General features: G+C 43.3%; 1 pseudogene; it reads left to right on the forward strand.

The window, feature by feature from the left end:
• Positions 1 to 14,100, forward strand: part of LOC139559551 (piezo-type mechanosensitive ion channel component 2-like) — a 179,982-nt pseudogene that overhangs the window by 45,627 nt on the left and 120,255 nt on the right.

Here is a 14,100-nt window from a genome sequence, read left to right on the forward strand (position 1 = left end):
GTGCTGTAGTGTGCTGTAGTGTGCTGTAGTGTGCTGTAGTATGCTGTAGTGTGCTGTAGTGTGCTGCAGTGTGCTGTAGTAGTGTAGTGTGCTGTAGTGTACTGTAGTGTGCTGTAGTAGGCTGTAGTAGGCTGTAGTGTGCTGTAGTGTGCTGTAGTGTGCTGTAGTGTGCTGTAGTGTGCTGTAGTGTGCTGTAGTAGTGTAGTGTGCTGTAGTGTACTGTAGTGTGCTGTAGTGTGCTGTAGTAGGCTGTAGTATGCTGTAGTGTGCTGTAGTGTGCTGTAGTGTGCTGTAGTGTGCTGTAGTATGCTGTAGTATGCTGTAGTAGGCTGTAGTGTGCTGTAGTATGCTTTAGTATGCTGCAGTGTGCTTTAGTAGGCTGTAGTGTGCTGTAGTGTGCTTTAGTATGCTGTAGTATGCTGTAGTGTGCTGCAGTATGCTGTAGTATGCTGTAGTGTGCTTTAGTATGCTGTAGTATGCTGTAGTGTGCTGTAGTATGCTGTAGTGTGCTGTAGTATGCTGTAGTGTGCTGTAGTGTGCTGTAGTATGTTGTAGTATGCTGTAGTATGCTGTAGTGTGCTGTAGTATGCTGTAGTGTACTGTAGTGTGCTGTAGTGTGTTGTAGTGTGCTGAAGTGTGATGTAGTGTGCTGTAGTGTGCTGCAGTGTGCTGTAGTATGATGTAGTATACTGTAGTGTGCTGAAGTGTGCTGTAGTGTGTTGTAGTGTGCTATAGTAGGCTGTAGTGTGCTGTAGTGTGCTGTAGTGTGCTGTAGTATGCTGTAGTGTGCTGTAGTGTGCTTTAGTAGGCTGTAGTGTGCTGTAGTATGATGTAGTGTGCTGTAGTATGCTGTAGTGTGCTGTAGTGTGCTGTAGTGTGCTGTAGTGTACTGTAGTGTACTGTAGTGTGCTGTAGTGTGCTGTAGTGTGCTGTAGTAGGCTGTAGTGTGCTGTAGTGTGCTGTAGTGTGCTGTATTGTGCTGTAGTGTACTGTAGTGTGCTGTATTGTGCTGTAGTGTACTGTAGTGTGCTGTATTGTGCTGTAGTGTGCTGTATTGTGCTGTAGTGTGCTGTAGTATGCTATAGTAGGCTGTAGTGTGCTGTAGTAGGGTTGGAGGGCTGGAGGGCATTTCCACCATATTCTTTAAGGCAGTCCATCCCTTTTAAATCCATGCCTCTGAGAATATTATGTTTATTGAAGTGTCATGTGGTGAATATCAGTAATAGCTGTCACATACAGTCTGATCTCCTTCTCCTCCAGGCCACACGGGGCGCCTGCTCATGTCCCTGTGCTTCAGCAGTCTCAGCTTCCTGCTCTTCCACATCATCTATCAGATCACTGTCAACAGTCTACTGGCCGGGAACAACATAGACCCCGCCTTCAACTGTGAGTACTGAGTCTGTACCCTGATTTAACCCTAACTCTGTTTACCCCCGTCTAAACTGTGAGTACTGAGTCTGTACCCTGATTTAACCCTAACTCTGTTTACCATCGCCTAAACTGTTAGTACTGAGTCTGTACCCTGATTTAACCCTAACTCGGTTTACCTCCGTCTAAACTGTGAGTACTGAGTCTGTACCCTGATTTAACCCTAACTCTGTTTACCATCGCCTAAACTGTTAGTACTGAGTCTGTACCCTGATTTAACCCTAACTCTGTTTACCGCCTAAACTGTTAGTACTGAGTCTGTACCCTGATTTAACCCTAACTCTGTTTACCCCCGTCTAAACTGTTAGTACTGAGTCTGTACCCTGATTTAACCCTAACTCTGTTTACCCCCGTCTAAACTGTTAGTACTGAGTCTGTACCCTGATTTAACCCTAACTCTGTTTACCGTCTAAACTGTTAGTACTGAGCCTGTACCCTGATTTAACCCTAACTCGGTTTACCGCCTAAACTGTTAGTACTGAGTCTGTACCCTGATTTAACCCTAACTCTGTTTACTAAACTGTGAGTAACTTCACACCTTATGCCTAATTTACACCATAGGGCCAAACTGAGCTGAGCCAAGCAGAGCTATACTGGCCTGGTTAGTTGATGTAGCCATTCTGGAAAGGACAAATATATTAGGCAACACAGTGGGGTTTGGGTCTACCCTATAGTAGGGCGGCTGGTTCAAATCCCAGAGCCGACGAGGTGAAAAATCCTGTCGATGTGCCCTTGAGCAAGGCACTTATTCCTAATTGCTCCTATCAGTCGCTCTGGATAAGAGTGTCCGCTAAAGGACTGAAATGGAATCAGGCTCGAACACAACAACAACAGCTGTTCCGATCATTTCCTGTTCCGGTATATGTGCAGCTCGATGCCTGACTTTTGACCCTCAGCATTGAGATGGTGTTCCAGAGCTGTAGATCACCCCAGTACAGGTGTAGCTCTCCTCTGTCTCTCCTGAGGGTAGATTCGTTTCAGTCAGGACATGTACTCACCACCCAATGCAAGGAACTACAGGGTCCAAGGCAGAGAAGGGTAACACATGTTTTCTCAAATATCATCTTAGACTAACCAGAACAGTACACCGCATACCGCTTGCTATCTCCAGGAAGTGTGAATGTGAGGTATGTAGTCAGTCCAACTGACCTGTTCTCCCATACTGTTAACATCTGACCTGTTCTCCCATACTGTTAATATCTGACCTGTTCTCCCATACTGTTAATATCTGACCTGTTCTCACATACTGTTAATATCTGACCTGTTCTCCCATACTGTTAATATCTGACCTGTTCTCACATACTGTTAATATCTGACCTGTTCTCACGTACTGTTAATATCTGACCTGTTCTCCCGTACTGTTAATATCTGACCTGTTCTTCCATACTGTTAATATCTGACCTGTTCTCCCATACTGTTAATATCTGACCTGTTCCTCCCATACTGTTATTATCTGACCTGTTCTCCCATACTGTTAATATCTGACCTGTTCCTCCCATACTGTTAATATCTGACCTGTTCCTCCACACTGTTAATATCTGACCTGTTCTCCCATACTGTTAATATCTGACCTGTTCTCCCATACTGTTAATATCTGACCTGTTCTCACATACTGTTAATATCTGACCTGTTCTCCCATACTGTTAATATCTGACCTGTTCTCCCATAATGTTAATATCTGACCTGTTCTCCCATACTGTTAATATCTGACCTGTTCTCACATACTGTTAATATCTGACCTGTTCTCCCATACTGTTAATATCTGACCTGTTCTCACATACTGTTAATATCTGACCTGTTCTCCCATACTGTTATTATCTGACCTGTTCTCACATACTGTTAATATCTGACCTGTTCTCCCATACTTTTAATATCTGACCTGTTCTCACATACTGTTAATATCTGACCTGTTCTCCCATACTGTTAATATCTGACCTGTTCTCACATACTGTTAATATCTGACCTGTTCTCACATACTGTTAATATCTGACCTGTTCTCCCATACTGTTAATATCTGACCTGTTCTCCCATACTGTTAATATCTGACCTGTTCTCCCATACTGTTAATATCTGACCTGTTCTCCCATACTGTTAATATCTGACCTGTTCTCCCATACTGTTAATATCTGACCTGTTCTCCCATACTGTTAATATCTGACCTGTTCTCCCATACTGTTAATATCTGACCTGTTCTCCCATACTGTTATTATCTGACCTGTTCTCACATACTGTTAATATCTGACCTGTTCTCCCATACTGTTAATATCTGACCTGTTCCTCCATACTGTTAATATCTGACCTGTTCTTCCATACTGTTAATATCTGACCTGTTCTCCCATACTGTTAATATGTGACCTGTTCCTCCATACTGTTAATATCTGACCTGTTCCTCCATACTGTTAATATCTGACCTGTTCTTCCATACTGTTAATATCTGACCTGTTCTTCCATACTGTTATTATCTGACCTGTTTTCCCATACTGTTAACATTTGACCTGTTCTCACATACAATACATTCAGTGGATGAGGCAGAGTGCTATTAATATCTCTTTTTGGAGACGAGGAAGAAATACCTGACTGCTCTGACTGTAAGTCGCTCTAACTAAGAGTGTCTGCTAAATGACCAAAATATTATGTAAATGTATAAAAAGGGATTACAAAATATTTAGGTAATTTTAATTTAGTTTCAGAACAGGTGTTTTAATAACCATATCTCACCTAGCCTCAAATCTCTCTGGTCTCAGTGGAAAACGGTACTAGACCGCCAAAGTTTATTGCTCGTGTACACAGATCTGCAGTTGTTATAGCAGGGGCAGCGAAATGCTTATGTTGCTAGCGCCAACAGTGTAGTAGAATGTCTAGCAAATACAGAAATAATTAAAAAATCTAACAAGGAAATCAAAAAATGTCAGAATGAGTCCAAATAACAATCCAGAGTACAGTTGAAGTCGGAAGTTTACATACACTTAGGTTGCAGTCATTAAAACTCGTTTTTCAACCACTCCACAAATTTCTTGTTAACAAACTATAGTTTTGGCAAGTCGGTTAGGACATCTACTTTGTGCATGACACAAGTCATTTTTCCAACAACTGTTTACAGACAGATTATTTAACTTATAATTCACTGTATCACAATTCCAGTGGGTCAGAAGTTTACATACACTAAGTTGACTGTGCCTTTAAACAGCTTGGAAAATTCCAGAAATTGATGCCACGGCTTTAGAATCTTCTGATAGGCTAATTGACATCATTTTAGTCAATTGGAGGTGTACCTGTGGATGTATTTCAAGGCCTACCTTCAAACTCAGTGCCTCTTTGCTTGACATCATGGGAAAATCAAAAGAAATCAGCCAAGACCTCAGAAAAATTGTGGACCTCCACAAGTCTGGTTCATCCTTGGGAGCAATTTCCAAATGCCTGAAGGTACCACGTTCATCTGTACAAACAATAGTACGCAAGTATAAACACCATGGGACCACGCAGCCGTCATACCGCTCAGGAAGGAGACGCGTTCTGTCTCCTAGAGATGAACGTACTTTGGTGTGAAAAGTGCAAATCAGTCCCAGAACAACAGCAAAGGACCTTGTGAAGACGCTGGAGGAAACAGGTACAAAGTATCTATATCCAAAGTGAAACGAGTCCTATATCGACATAACCTGAAATGCCGCTCAGCAAGGAAGAAGCCTCTGCTCTAAAACCGCCATAAAAAAGCCAGCCTACGGTTTGCAAATGCACATGGGGACAAAGATCGTACTTTTTGGAGAAATGTCCTCTGGTCTGATGAAACAGAAATAGAACTGTTTGGCCATAATGACCATCGTTATGTTTGGAGGAAAATGGGGGATGCTTGCAAGTTGAAGAACACCATCCCAAACGTGAAGCACGGGGGTGGCAGCATCATGTTGTGGGGGTGGTTTGCTGCAGGAGAGACCGGTGCACTTCACAAAATAGATGGCATCATGAGGCAGGAAAATTATGGGAATATATCTCAAGACATCAGTCAGGAAGTTAAAGCTTGGTCGCAAATGGGTCTTCCAAATGGATAATGACCCCAAGCATACTTCCAAAGTAGTGGCAAAATGGCTTAAGGACAACAAAGTCAAGGTATTTGAGTGGCCATCACAAAGCCCTGACCTCAATCCTATAGAAAATGTGTGGGCAGAACTGAAAAAGCATGTGCGAGCAAGGAGGCCTTCAAACCTGACTCAGTTACACCAGCTCTGTCAGAAGGAATGGGCCAAAATTCACCCAACTTATTATGGGAAGCTTGTGGAAGGCTACCCGAAATGTTTGACCCAAGTTAAACCATTTAAAGGCAATGCTACCAAATACTAATTGAGTGTATGTAAACTTCTGACCCACTGGGAATGTGATGAAAGACATAAAAGCTGAAATAAATCATTCTCTCTACTATTATTCTGACATTTCACATTCTTAAAATAAAGTGGTGATCCTAACTGACCTAAGATAGGGAATTTTTACTAGGATTAAATGTCAGGAATTGTGAAAAACTGAGTTTAAATGTATTAGACTAAGGTGTATGTAAACTTTCCCGACTTCAACTGTATTAGACTGAACAGTGTCAGAATCAGAATATAAGTACGTGGTGTGTATAGACAGTATATAATTTGGAAAATAAATCCCTTCCCTCTGCTAGCTATCCTGGATGAGGCTTAATTCTCCTCACGTTACCCTAAGACATGTTGCATACATAATGCTGTGTTATGATGCCAATGGGGCTCCAATGAGGCTCTAACATGGCTGTTATAGAATGTTGTAGTGTCATGTTAATGGGGTTCTAACATGGCTGTTATAGAATGTTGTAATGTCATGTTAATGGGGTTCTAACATGGCTGTTATAGAATGTTGTAGTGTCATGTTAATGGGGTTCTAACATGGCTGCTATAGAATGTTGTAGTGTCATGTTAATGGGGTTCTAACATGGCTGTTATAGAATGTTGTAGTGTCATGTTAATGGGGTTCTAACATGGCTGTTATAGAATGTTGTAGTGTCATGTTAATGGGGTTCTAACATGGCTGTTATGGAATGTTGTAGTGTCATGTTAATGGGGTTCTAACATGGCTGCTATAGAATGTTGTAGTGTCATGTTAATGGGGTTCTAACATGGCTGTTATAGAATGTTGTAGTGTCATGTTAATGAGGCTCTAACATGGCTGTTATAGAATGTTGTAGTGTCATGTTAATGGGGTTCTAACATGGCTGTTATAGAATGTTGTAGTGTCATGTTAATGGGGTTCTAACATGGCTGCTATAGAATGTTGTGTCATGTTAATGGAGTTCTAACATGGCTGCTATAGAATGTTGTAGTGTCATGTTAATGGGGTTCTAACATGGCTGTTATAGAATGTTCTAGTGTCATGTTAATGAGGTTCTAACGTGGCTGTTATAGAATGTTGTAGTGTCATGTTAATGGGGTTCTAACATGGCTGTTATAGAATGTTGTAGTGTCATGTTAATGGGGTTCTAACATGGCTGTTATAGAATGTTGTAGTGTCATGTTAATGGGGTTCTAACATGGCTGTTATAGAATGTTGTAGTGTCATGTTAATGAGGTTCTAACGTGGCTGTTATAGAATGTTGTAGTGTCATGTTAATGGGGTTCTAACATGGCTGTTATAGAATGTTGTAGTGTCATGTTAATGGGGTTCTAACATGGCTGTTATAGAATGTTGTAGTGTCATGTTAATGGGGTTCTAACATGGCTGTTATAGAATGTTGTAGTGTCATGTTAATGGGGCTCTAACATGGCTGTTATAGAATGTTGTAGTGTCATGTTAATGGGGTTCTAACATGGCTGCTATAGAATGTTGTAGTGTCATGTTAATGGGGTTCTAACATGGCTGTTATAGAATGTTGTAGTGTCATGTTAATGAGGTTCTAACGTGGCTGTTATAGAATGTTGTAGTGTCATGTTAATGGGGTTCTAACATGGCTGTTATAGAATGTTGTAGTGTCATGTTAATGGGGTTCTAACATGGCTGTTATAGAATGTTGTAGTGTCATGTTAATGGGGTTCTAACATGGCTGCTATAGAATGTTGTAGTGTCATGTTAATGGGGTTCTAACATGGCTGTTATAGAATGTTGTAGTGTCATGTTAATGAGGTTCTAACGTGGCTGTTATAGAATGTTGTAGTGTCATGTTAATGGGGTTCTAACATGGCTGTTATAGAATGTTGTAGTGTCATGTTAATGGGGTTCTAACATGGCTGTTATATAATGTTGTAGTGTCATGTTAATGGGGTTCTAACATTTTTTATCTACTTCACTTGCTTTGGCAATGTTAACATGTGTTTCCCATGCCAATAATGCCCTTAAAATGAAATTGAGAGACAGAGAGAGAGAGAGAGAGAGGCAGAGAGAGAGAGAGAGAAAGACAGACAGACAGACAGACAGAGAAAGTGAGAGTGAGAGAGATTGTGAGAAAGAGAGCAACCGGGAGAGAGAGAGAGAGATCGAGAGAGAGAGAGAGCACCAATTTGTAGAGCGAGAAGAGGTAGCCTAAAATGACTGAGACCTGTCAGAAGAAAGATGTGTCTGTGTTGAGTTGTGTTTGTTGGTATAAGACTGTCTGCCTCTGTAGTGTCTGAACCATAGAGATGGAATGGATAGAGCGGACCTCCCCATTCAGGTCATAATGGGTGGAGATTCTATTTCAACGGTCTCCACAACAACACTACCATCAGTAGGATATTCAACACCTAACTACTCACCTAATAAACCTCCACATTGATTTTTCATTAGTTTAGATTAGTCTGTAGTCTCCAGTCACAATGTGATGATGTGTTTTCTCTGGAACTAAGGCATTATCAGCCGTGGGTCATGTTCTGCATGAGGTGAATAGAAAATAATAGAATACCTGGAAATGTGTCTTGAAATACACAACAGCGATCAGGAACACTTCAGGTAGCAGGGAAACGAAGCCCTACCTGTAGAGAAACGAAGCCCTACCTGCAGGGAAACGAAGCCCTACCTGAAGAAAAACAAAGCCCTACCTGCAGGGAAACGAAGCCCTACCTGAAGAAAAACAAAGCCCTACCTGCAGAGAAATGAAGCCCTACCTGCAGAAAAACAAAGCCCTACCTGCAGAGAAACGAAGCCCTACCTGCAGGGAAACGAAGCCCTACCTGTAGAGAAACAAAGTCCTACCTGCAGAGAAACAAAGCCCTACCTGCAGGGAAACAAAGCCCTACCTGCAGAGAAACAAAGCCCTACCTGAAGAAAAACAAAGCCCTACCTGCAGGGAAACAAAGCCCTACCTGCAGGGAAACAAAGCCCTACCTGCAGAGAAACAAAGCCCTACCTGAAGAAAAACAAAGCCCTACCTGCAGAGAAACAAAGCCCTACCTGAAGAAAAACAAAGCCCTACCTGCAGAGAAACAAGGCCCTACCTGAAGAAAAACAAAGCCCTACCTGCAGGGAAACAAAGCCCTACCAGCAGAGAAACGAAGTCCTTCCTGCAGAGAAACGAAGTCCTTCCTGCAGAGAAATGAAGTCCTTCCTGCAGAGAAATTAAGTCCTTCCTGCAGAGAAACGAAGCCCTTCCTGCAGAGAAACGAAGTCCTTCCTGCAGAGAAACGAAGTCCTAGCGGCAGAGAAACGAAGCCCTACCTGCAGAGAAACGAAGCCCTACCTGCAGAGAAACGAAGCCCTACCTGCAGAGAAACGAAGCCCTACCTGCAGAGAAACGAAGCCCTACCAGCAGAGAAACGAAGCCCTACCTGCAGAGAAACGAAGTACTACCAGCAGAGAAACGAAGTCCTACCAGCAGAGAAACGAAGCCCTACCAGCAGAGAAACGAAGTCCTTCCTGCAGAGAAACGAAGTCCTTCCTGCAGAGAAACGAAGCCCTTCCTGCAGAGAAACGAAGTCCTAGCGGCAGAGAAACGAAGCCCTACCTGCAGGGAAACAAAGCCCTTCCTGCAGAGAAACGAAGCCCTACCTGCAGAGAAACGAAGCCCTACCTGCAGAGAAACGAAATCCTACCTGCAGAGAAACGAAGCCCTACCTGCAGAGAAACAAAGCCCTACCTGAAGAAAAACAAAGCCCTACCTGCAGAGAAACAAGGCCCTACCTGAAGAAAAACAAAGCCCTACCTGCAGGGAAACAAAGCCCTACCTGCAGGGAAACAAAGCCCTACCAGCAGAGAAACGAAGTCCTTCCTGCAGAGAAATGAAGTCCTTCCTGCAGAGAAATTAAGTCCTTCCTGCAGAGAAACGAAGCCCTTCCTGCAGAGAAACGAAGTCCTTCCTGCAGAGAAACGAAGTCCTAGCGGCAGAGAAACGAAGCCCTAGCGGCAGAGAAACGAAGCCCTACCTGCAGGGAAACGAAGCCCTTCCTGCAGAGAAACGAAGCCCTACCTGCAGAGAAACGAAGCCCTACCTGCAGAGAAACGAAGCCCTACCAGCAGAGAAACGAAGCCCTACCTGCAGAGAAACGAAGTCCTACCAGCAGAGAAACGAAGTCCTACCAGCAGAGAAACGAAGCCCTACCAGCAGAGAAACGAAGTCCTTCCTGCAGAGAAACGAAGTCCTTCCTGCAGAGAAACGAAGCCCTTCCTGCAGAGAAACGAAGTCCTTCCTGCAGAGAAACGAAGTCCTAGCGGCAGAGAAACGAAGCCCTACCTGCAGGGAAACAAAGCCCTTCCTGCAGAGAAACGAAATCCTACCTGCAGAGAAACGAAGCCCTACCTGCAGGGAAACAAAGCCCTTCCTGCAGAGAAACGAAGCCCTACCTGCAGAGAAACGAAGCCCTACCTGCAGAGAAACGAAATCCTACCTGCAGAGAAACGAAATCCTACCTGCAGAGAAACGAAGCCCTACCTGCAGAGAAACGAAGCTCTACCTGTAGAGAAACGAAATCCTACCTGCAGAGAAACGAAATCCTACCTGCAGAGAAACGAAGTCCTACCTGCAGGGAAACGAAGCTCTACCTGTAGAGAAACGAAGTCCTACCAGCAGAGAAACGAAGCCAAGCCCTACCTACTCTGATGATGTCCTTCTGTGTTTTCTCTCCAGGTTCCACGTGGGAGAGATCCATACGACAGATCGGCTTTGAGAGGTAAGAGATAAGGAAAACATGTACAGTACATAGATAAGAGTTAATAATGTTATTATTACATACAGTATTTCTGCTGTATATCTCATGTGCATCATTTCTGACGTTAATAAAATATCAAACCTGAATAGAAATGTCACACATTAGAGGACAGCAGAACGTACCACAGATGAAAATATACTGTGAAATATATCACCCACTATCTGTCTTAGAGATACACGTTTTTTTGTGCATATGGAACATTTCTGGGATCTTTTATTTCATCTCATGAAAAATGGGATCAATACTTTATTTTTGTTCAGTATAATTAGTTAGGGCTCTGGTCAAAAGTAGTGCACTATGTAGGGAATAGGGTACAATTTGGGACACAGCCTAGGTTTCTAAATGCTTCTGATGGATCTGACCTGTCCTTCTCAACCTGTGGTTTCTGTTAATGTTAACCTCATTATGTCTGTCAGTCTGTTGGCGTTAAACCTCCTTATGTCTGTCAGTCTGTTAATGTTAAACTGAGATTTATGGATATAAATATGAACTTTATCGAACAAAACATACATGTATTGTGTAACATGAAGTCCTATGAGTGTCATCTGATGAAGATCATCAAAGGTTAGTGATTAATTTTGTCTCTATTTCTGTTTTTTGTGACTCTCTTTGTCTGGAAAAATGGCTGTGTTTTTCTGTGACTATGTACTGACCTAACATAATCGTTTGGTGTGCTTTTGTCATAAAGCTTTTTTGAAATCTGACACGTTGGCTGGATTCACAACAAGTGTAGCTCTAATTTGGTGTATTGCATGTGTGATTTCATGAAAGTTACATTTTTATAGTAATTTATTTGGCGCTCTGCATTTTCACTGGATGTTGGCCATGTGGGACCCTTGCGTATCCCAGAGAGGTTAACAAGTGATATCTATAAGGGATCATAGTTTTCACCTGGATTCACCTGGTCAGTCTATGTCATGGAAAGCTCATGTTTTGTAGAGAAACTGAATCTGTGAACATAGAACTCAGTGGTTTCTCCATGAAGTGGCACGATCAGACAACAAAGGCCTCGGGCTAGTCCAACGAGGGAGGGGTGTGCCTTTTAATAAACAACAACTGGTGCGCTGCTTCCAGTTTGAAGGAGATCTTAAGCTCATTCTGATATAGAATACCTCATGCTAAGCTGCAGACCTTTTTTTGAATCTACTAAGAGAGTTCTCCTCCGTAATTATCAAGGCTTTCTACATTTCTCCACAGGCCAACGCCACTCTGGCGACTCAACGAACTGTATTGAGCCATAAACAAAACAAGAACGCACCCAGAGCGTTTCTGGTGGACGGAGACTTTAACGAGGGGAGACTTAAAACCATCCGACCTCATTTCTACCAACCTGTCTCCTGCACCACTAGCGGGCGCTAAAACTCCAGGCCGCTTTTATTCTACACATAGAAATGCATAACAGGCCCTCCCTCTGGCAAATCTGACCACGACTCTAACCTCCTGCTTCCTGTTTACAAACAAAAGCTAAAACAAGCAGTACCAGTGATGCGCTCAGTACAGAAGTGGTCAGATGAAGTAGACGCGAGGCTACACGACTGCTTTGCTAGTACAGACTGGGATATGTTCTGCGATTCATCCAATATAGCATTGTGGAGTTTACCACATCGCTCATCAATAAGTGCATCGACAACATCATCCACACAGTGACTGTACTAATGTATCCAAAACAAAAACCATGGGTTACAGGAAATATCAGTGCTAGGCTAAATGTTAGAGTTACCGCTTACAAGGAACGGGAAAAACGGATGCATACAAGTAAGCGCTATGACCTCCAACTAGACATCAAACAGGAAAAATTAGAATATAGGAGGAAGGTGGAATCTTATTTTCATCAGCTACAATGCTTGTTGTATGTGGCAGGGCTTACAGACGATAACGGACTACATAGGGAAACCCAGCCGTGAGATGCCCAGTGACTCGGCCTTCCAAATGAGCTAAATGCTTTTTATACTCGCGTCAAGGAAAACAGCACCAAGTCTTGCATGAAAGCCCCTGTTGTTCCGGATGACTGTGAGATCTTGCTCTCTGTGGCCGATGTGAGTAAACAGCAAGGCCTCCAGGCCAGATAGAATACTAGGGCACGTTCTCAAAGCATGCACAGACCAGCTGGCAAGTGACTTCACAGACGTTTTCAATCTCTCTTTGTCCCAGTCTGTAATCCCAACACCTTTCAAGCTGACCACCATTGTCACTGTCCTCAAGAACTCCAAGGTAACCTGCCTAAATGCCTATTGCTCTGTAGCAACTGTAAGTATGAAGTGCTTTGAAAGGGTGGTCATGACACACATCATCCCAGATACCCTGGACCTACTCCAATTCGCATGCTGCCTCAACAGATCCACGTATGACTCCGGTTCATTGACTGCAGCTCAGCGTTCAACACCATAGTCCCCTCCAAGCTCATCACCAAGCTCGGGACCCTGGGAATGAACACCTCCCACTGCAATTGGATCCTGGACTTCCTGATGGGCCGGCCCAAGGTGGTGAGGGTAAGCAATAACACCTCCGGGTTAGGTAGGGTAGGTAGCAACATATATGCCACGCTGATCCTCAACACGGGGGCCCCTCAGGGGTGTGTGCTTAGTCCCATCCTGTACTCCCTGTTCATCCATGACTGAGTGGCGACGCACAACTCCAACACAACCATCAAGTTTGCTGACGACACGGCAGTGGTAGGCCAGACCACAGACAGCGATGAGACAGCCTACAGGGATTAGGTCAGAGACTGTGCAGTGTGGTACCATGACAACAACCTCTCCCTCAATGTTGGTAAGACCAAGGAGCTAATTGTGGACTACAGGAGAAAGACTGGAGAGCCTGCCTCCATCCACATAGACAGGGTTGTAGTGGAGCGGGTTGAGAGCTTCAAGTTCCTTGGTGTCCACATCACTAAGCACTTAACGTGGTCCACACCCACCCGCACAGTCATGAAGAGGGCACAAGAGCGCCTCTTCCCCCTCAGGAGGCTGAAAAGATTTGGCATGGGCCATCGGATCCTCAAAAAGTTCTACAGCTGCACCATCGAGAGAGCATCTTGACAGGCTGCATCACCACTTGGTTTTGACATCACAATACCCCATAATGACAAAGCAAAAACAGGTTTTTAGAAATGTTTGAACATTTTGAAAATATAAAAAACTGAAATACCTTATTTACATATATTATATATGTATATACATATATCAAAGGTATTCATACACTTTGGTATGACACTCAAAATTGAGCTCAGGTGCATGCTGTTTCCATTGATCATCCTTGAGATGTTTCTACAACTTGATTGGAGTCCACCTGTGGTAAATTCAATTGATTGGACATGATTTGGAAAGACACACACCTGTCTATATAAGGTCCCACAGTTGACAGTGCATGTCAGAGCAAAAACCAAGCCATGAGGTCGAAGGAATTGCCCATAGAGCTCTGAGACAGGACAAGCTAAGCTGTGTTTTGCTATATTGCACTAGTGATTTCATAAATTTAAATATTTTGGCGCTCTGCAATTCAGCGGTTGTTGATGAAAATGATCCCGCTAAAGGGATCCGTGCGTCAAGAAGAA

Source organism: Salvelinus alpinus, chromosome 30, assembly GCF_045679555.1.
Source record: "Salvelinus alpinus chromosome 30, SLU_Salpinus.1, whole genome shotgun sequence".
Classification (NCBI taxonomy): Eukaryota; Metazoa; Chordata; class Actinopteri; order Salmoniformes; family Salmonidae; genus Salvelinus; species Salvelinus alpinus.